At 44.0% G+C, this 6,556-nt stretch overlaps 1 non-coding gene across 1 annotated transcript; it reads left to right on the top strand.

Moving 5' to 3' along the window:
- The first annotated feature begins 6,069 nt into the window (after nucleotides 1-6,069).
- Nucleotides 6,070-6,150, top strand: LOC132591215 (U4 spliceosomal RNA). Its single transcript, XR_009556824.1, has one exon. It is a non-coding gene; the product is annotated as a U4 spliceosomal RNA (small nuclear RNA).
- Nucleotides 6,151-6,556: the final 406 nt, after the last annotated feature.

The raw sequence follows: 6,556 nt of genomic DNA, 5'->3' as shown, positions 1-6,556 counted from the left end.
TAGCCCAAACTTCTGCCATTTGTCATAAGAACCCTGATGCATCATATCAAAAAGAAATGTACCCTGGTTACTAAATATCCTATTGCTGTGAGAGAAAAACAATTGCAAAAGTGGGTGATTTGTAACACATGAGTGAATGTCTCAGGTTCAATCCCTGACATCTTTAAGTAGGACTGTGAGACCTGGTATAAGGAAGCTCACTATGTACAAGGTTGACTTTAGCAACCGAGAAGGGCCATTCTTGTGTTGCCACCCTTTGCACCTCCCTCAGAGGGGACACATGGAGAAGGGGTTCAGATGACTCAGGGTCCAGGCTGGTTCATATGGAGAGAATTGGTCCTTGGCGCATAAAGTTTTTTACATCAAGACCAGCACTTTGAATTGTGCCTGTAAACTATTTGGTATGCAATGGAGCTGTGCCCAGCCTTTGTGTTATGTATTCAGACTATCTTGCCCAGTAGAATCTATGGATTTCATCCAATATAAGTTCTACTTGGAGCAGCTCCACTGATGTTAATGGACATGACAGGTTTGTTCATTCCAGTCTGTCCACCCTATGTAGAACTTAGGTAAAGGTAAAGGGACCCCTGACCATTAGGTCCAGTCGTGACCGACTCTGGGGTTGCGCGCTCATCTCGCATTATTGGCCGAGGGAGCCGGCATATAGCTTCCAGGTCATGTGGCCAGCATGACAAAGCCACTTCTGGCAAACCAGAGCAGCACATGGAAACGTCATTTACCTTCCCGCTGTAGCGGTTCCTATTTATCTACTTGCATTTTGACGTGCTTTCGAACTGCTAGGTTGGCAGGAGCTGGGACCAAGCAACGGGAGCTCACCCCGTCACAGGGATTCGAACCGCCGACCTTCTGATCAGCAAGCCCTAGGCTCAGTGGTTTAACCACAGCGCCACCTGGGTCCCTATGTAGAACTTAGCTGGATGCAAACCTATAATAATAATTATTTTCTTCTGGATTTAAAATGAATGTTTTCCCCCCTTTTCTTGGTGTGTCGGTAACTATGTCATGGTAAATGGCAAAGGACTGCTATTATCCCCAGCCGGATCACATGCAAATTTCCCTAGAAGTGCTAATATTCCAAGTGTGGAATGAATCCAAAAATTAGAACATAATTCTAAACTTCAGTGTCATTAAAGAAAATAAATGTTTTCCTTAGAGAAAGTAATAGACAGTTTCTAACGTTATGGTACATTAGCCTCTTTGATGCCCTTGCTATGATACCATCATCTTTAATGCACATATTAAAGAAAAAGAAGTTAATAGGAGTTAATAATGGGAATAGTTTCAATATCTGTACACTTACTGGAAAGTGTCAATTATTTCTACTCTGTAGGGCAGTTAAAAAGGTCTTCAGAGGACCTTATTTCCATTAGATCGTGACTATGTCCAAAATACTGAAATAATAAATTTAACCATTATTTTGACTGACAGGTGTTCAGAAGGGCTCTCCCACAGCATGAATGCTCTGTTGTGGTGGTTTCATAGATTCATACTATACCCAATTGTCACTTCATGGATTCAGTTAGACTATATTGTTATAGGTTTGCAGGGGGCAAGGATCTCCTAAAATTCCTGGGTGCCAGTTCTTCTCATAATATATGAAATCAGTAACTATGGGGTTTGAACACGAATTTAGCAAGGCCTAAAAAATAAGTCAAGCCAGCTTCCTCGAGAGATTGGCTGAGAGAGGTGCCATCAAAGAACAAAAACAGATGTAGGCAGAGACATTACCCTGATAAATCTAATGCCCTTTGAATCTAATGCTGTGCCACAGTGGGGAGCAAACCCCTCTTGAGATGTGGTACTCGGAATCCTCTCTCCACCCAAAGTCAGGTGCAAATATGTGTAAGTAAACCATAGACACTACAGCCTCCGTTCCATCTCATTTTTCACAAAGGAAGCACAAACCCTTATAAACTGTCAAGACCCCTGGGATCTTGCATACTGCCCAGTTCTCAGCACTTTAAGGCCGCCACATCAAAGATGATGTTCCATCATCTAAAGTGGGGTGGGGAGATCTTTTCAGCTGGGGGGCACTTTTGCTTCTAAGCCATCTTTCAAGGATGTCAGGCTGCCATAAAAGCCCTTCTGTCTGTTGTCCAATGCTGTAAGCCATGGGTAGGCAAACTATGGCCCGGGGGCCAAATCTGGCCCAATTGCCTTCTAAATCCGGCCTACGGATGGTCTGGGAAGGTGCGTGTTTTTACATGAGTAGAATGTGTGCTTTTATCTCTGGGTTATTTGTGGGGCATAGGAATTCATTCTCCCCCCCAAAAAAAAAATAGTCCGGCCCCCCACAAGGTCTGAGGGACAGTGGACCGGCCCCCCGCTGAAAAAGTTTGCTGATCCCTGCAGTGTAAGCTGACCAGACACAGTGCTTGCAGTAATTAACTTGATTAATCAAATTAATTGCTCAGAACCAAGGAGTCAGCACACAGCACATCCATCAGATAAGCAAGTCAGTTGCAGAAGCTAAAGTTCCGGCTCCTATTCCCCCCTTATTTATACCTCCCTCCTTGCATTTTTCCACTGTGACTCAGCTATTCTTAATTGTTCTAGCCTTTTCTCAACCTTTTGTTCCTGCGCTGAGAGTGGGGGAAGGGAAGGAGCTGAATCAGGACTATAATGCAAAGGAGAAGACACAGCCCCTGCTGCTTCTCTATCACCATCTGTGGCTACCTTAAGCCTCTCCCCTTCACCCTCAGTCTCTGCTGATGATTCCTCCCTGTCCCACCAGTCTGAACCTGGTTCAAAGTCCCCTTCCCCCTCAGGTGCCTCCTGGACCACGGGCTGCCACCACTCTTCCTCATTCAGTCAGTCCCTGACAAAGGACCACATGCCAGCACTGGGTGGTAAAAGGTAAAGGGACCCCTGACCATTAGGTCCAGTCATGACCAACTCTGGGGTTGCGGCACTCATCTCGCGTTATTGGCCAAGGGAGCCAGTGTACAGCTTCCAGGTCATGTGGCCAGCATGACTAAGCTGCTTCTGGCGAACTAGAGCAGCACACGAAAATGCCGTTTACCTTCCCACCTATTTATCTATTTGCACTTTGGCGTGCTTTCAAACTACTAGGTTGGCAGGAGGCACTGGGTGGAGCCAAGGGCAGAACTGTGTGGCACAACAAATGTAAATCTTACCTTTGTACAGTAGACTAGTTTTGATGTACACTCACACAACTCTTTGAGGACACTTTTCAGCCAGGCAAAAACACTTGAGATGTGAAGCAGGGTCACTGAGGTGGTATCCTGGAGGGACATCACTGTCGGGTTCATGGGGAAGTGCTTACCTTTTATCAGTGGTGGTCATAGCTGCCAAGTTTTCGCTTTTCTCGCGAGGAAGCCTATTCAGCATAAGGGAAAATCCCTGTAAAAAAGGGATAACTTGGCAGCTATGGTGGTGGTGTCAGGTTGTTTTTTGTTTGCTTTTACTGCCACCAACACAACAGCAAACCTCCCCTTTCAGTGATCCAGGCACTTCCTTTTTTTAACATCAGAATGCCTCAGACACAGCAACATTTATTTTGACGGAATAATGGCCACGTATACGCACAAAGGGCAGCCACCCAATTCCCTACCATCATACTCCAATTTCAGCAACCTTCATCTCAGCTCTAGCATATATACATCACATTTTTGATGCTGTGTAGAATCATTGTTGCTAAAACCTCCAGAGATATTCTCACTTACATATGTTCAATCATCACCCCACAGATGACAGCTGTACCCTATCTGCTTGTCAGCCAAGCACATAACCAAAAAATGTCTGAAATTGTGATTCTTCTCATAATGTGCCTCTTACCAGAAACTTCTTGCAAAGATTCAGTTCTATGCATGTTTGATCAGAAGTGATTCCCACTGAATTCAATGGGGCTCACTTCCCCATAAAAAGTATTATTTATATTTTACATGGATTCTATGGTTGAAAAGGTACATTCTTTTCTTCATTCTTTTATCTGGAATTTTGCAGCTGACAGAGATATTGCAATAAACACATATTAGCTTGTTTCATACTGATAGGCAGTGAAACTTTTTCACTGAATCAATTTACAAATAGTCATTACAATAATTTACAACTGGTCTACTGTCTCAGAGATCAATGACTCACCTTGACAGTACATTTCAGAGCTTCTGTTACAAAAACTAATATTTATGCTGTTTGATTATTTAAAGTGATCATTTTCTTTAAATCCCAAAGAATCAATACCTCTTCCTGCCAATAACATTATCTAAGCACAAAACGCGGGTGGTACTGTGGGTTAAACCACAAAGCCTAGGGCTTGCCGATCAGAAGGTCGGCGGTTCGAATCCCCACGATGGGGTGAGCTCCTGTTGCTTGGTCCCAGCTCCTGCCAACCTAGCAGTTTGAAAACACATCCAAATGCAAGTAGATAAATAGGTACCGCTACAGTGGGAAGGTAAACGGCATTTCTGTGTGCTGCTCTGGTTCGCCAGAAGCAGCTTAGTCATGCTGGCCACATGACCTGGAAGCTGTGCGCTTGCTCCTCGGCTAATAATGCGAGATGAGCGCCGCAACCCCAGAGACGGTCACGACTGGACCTAACGGTCAGGGGTCCCTTTACCTTTAGGCTGCATTCTAAGTCCATCCAGCTCATTCTTGTGAACATGGCAACCCAAAGTAAATTAAGACAGCAAAAAGGGTGATGCAACTCAAACTCTATTTTAAAGGCTTGTTTCCCCTTGGCCAGCAGCAGCCCTACTCCTGAATGGTGTTTGGATTTGGTGTACTACCCTTTATGTCATCTTAATTTAAAGCAGCATAATCTATGGCAGTTTATTGTATTTAGGATTTCCCTTTACAACTGGAACTGATTTGGAGCATGTTTTCTCTCTCATTCTTCCTACCCCCAATACTAAGAGGCTGTTAAATAAGCAATCTTCTATTAGTCTGCCTAATTTCAACCATAGCCTACCACTGGGGGCACAATCATGAATTAAGTCTTCTATACTCCATCACCTGCCAAAGAACAACCTTCCAAATTATATCCCTCTTGTCTGGTTTATTCCATTAGGGCAGTCCTAGCAGAAGTAAATGAGAAATGGAACACATTCTCCAGCATGTTCTGAATAGGACTCTTAGCTCTTGACTCGCTTACATACATATCAATTTAGAACTCTTAGCTGGATTTAAATTGAGTTGAGACCAACCTGCTTAAGACAAAATTGCATCTTTCCCCTTACAGAATGTTCTGCAGGAGATTAGAACATGAACAAAGAGAGGGGGGTATCATATTATTACAATCTGAGAAGCCCTTGTAAAACCAATTCAGTCCTCCCAGTGCTTTCCATCCATACACAGAGAGAGAGAGAGGGAGAGGGAGAGAGAGGGGGGGGAGATAAAAATGGCACTACCCACACATGAGAGGAGGTTTCAGCAGGCTTGGGGGAACCCTGAGGTTTACAGAAGAAAGGAAGAAGGGAAGAAAATCCTCATGGGAGGAAAAACAAAGCAGCCCAATGAGAAATGCTGTCATTGGCCATGGAATACTCACTGACTGTTAAGGGAAGCTCACACATAACACCCAGCTATCGTACAATCTTTAGCCTTGTGCAAACAGATAACTGAGATGGACACAATCTCTATATCTGTGTGCACAACAGCTGAGCTTTACAAACCCACAGCTGTGCTCTCTTTCACACAAACACATATACATGTGAAGATGCAGCTTGCCCTTACGTTCAGTGTGATCTGTGAACAAATCTACAAGATAAAACAGAGGGGGTAGCTGGGACTACTGACCAGAGAGCACTCCATACACCAACATTTAGATAATTCTCAGTGGCCTTGGTCACGTTATCTTGCTCCTTAAGAAATTTTTACTGACGTGCATTGAAAGCCCATGCAAAAGTCTTCACATGGAATTAAGCATTATCACCACTTAATATGCTCGAGCAAGGTTGTCCTAGTTCAAAGCTCAGCTAATTAAAATTTAGGTTTAAAACTGATTTTGGTAGCTGTATGAGCTAATGGGGCATGGAATACCAAGAGGGGTCCTCATTATATCTCCAATCTGCACAGATGCCAGTGTCTATCTTTGATATGGCGGTGGCAGTATCATAGCCAATGAGGTTAATCCGAGGTGTGATTATTGCTAATTGAAATTGCTCCTTAGGAGGCCCCTGTTATGACGACACGCTGAAGATAGCCCTATGCATACAGGATAACTTCTAGGGAGCAACTTGAAGGTGACCATAAGCTTGGGCCATCTCTCTATCTCTGTTACTGTTGCAAGGAGAAACATTTTTAAACAGATGTTTATGTGTATAGAATGCTGAGCCGACAGAGTTGGCTTAGAGGAGAGCCCTTGTGGTGCAGCATGGACTTGGCAAGACATAGATTCCAGGTCTGGTTTTTGACAGCTGCAGGTAGGGCTAGGAAAGACCCATCAATGAAACCCTTGAGAGTCATTAACAATGAGTACAGAGAATACTGACAAGATCTTGGTGAACATGGCAACAAGTCCATTCCACCCCTTTGTGGGCAGGCGGCTTTGTGGGCATTTTGCACACAATTCCAA

The sequence above is a fragment of the Zootoca vivipara genome, chromosome 15 (genome assembly GCF_963506605.1).
Source record: "Zootoca vivipara chromosome 15, rZooViv1.1, whole genome shotgun sequence".
NCBI lineage: Eukaryota > Metazoa > Chordata > Lepidosauria > Squamata > Lacertidae > Zootoca > Zootoca vivipara.
This window is presented reverse-complemented; position numbering and strand designations above follow the sequence as displayed.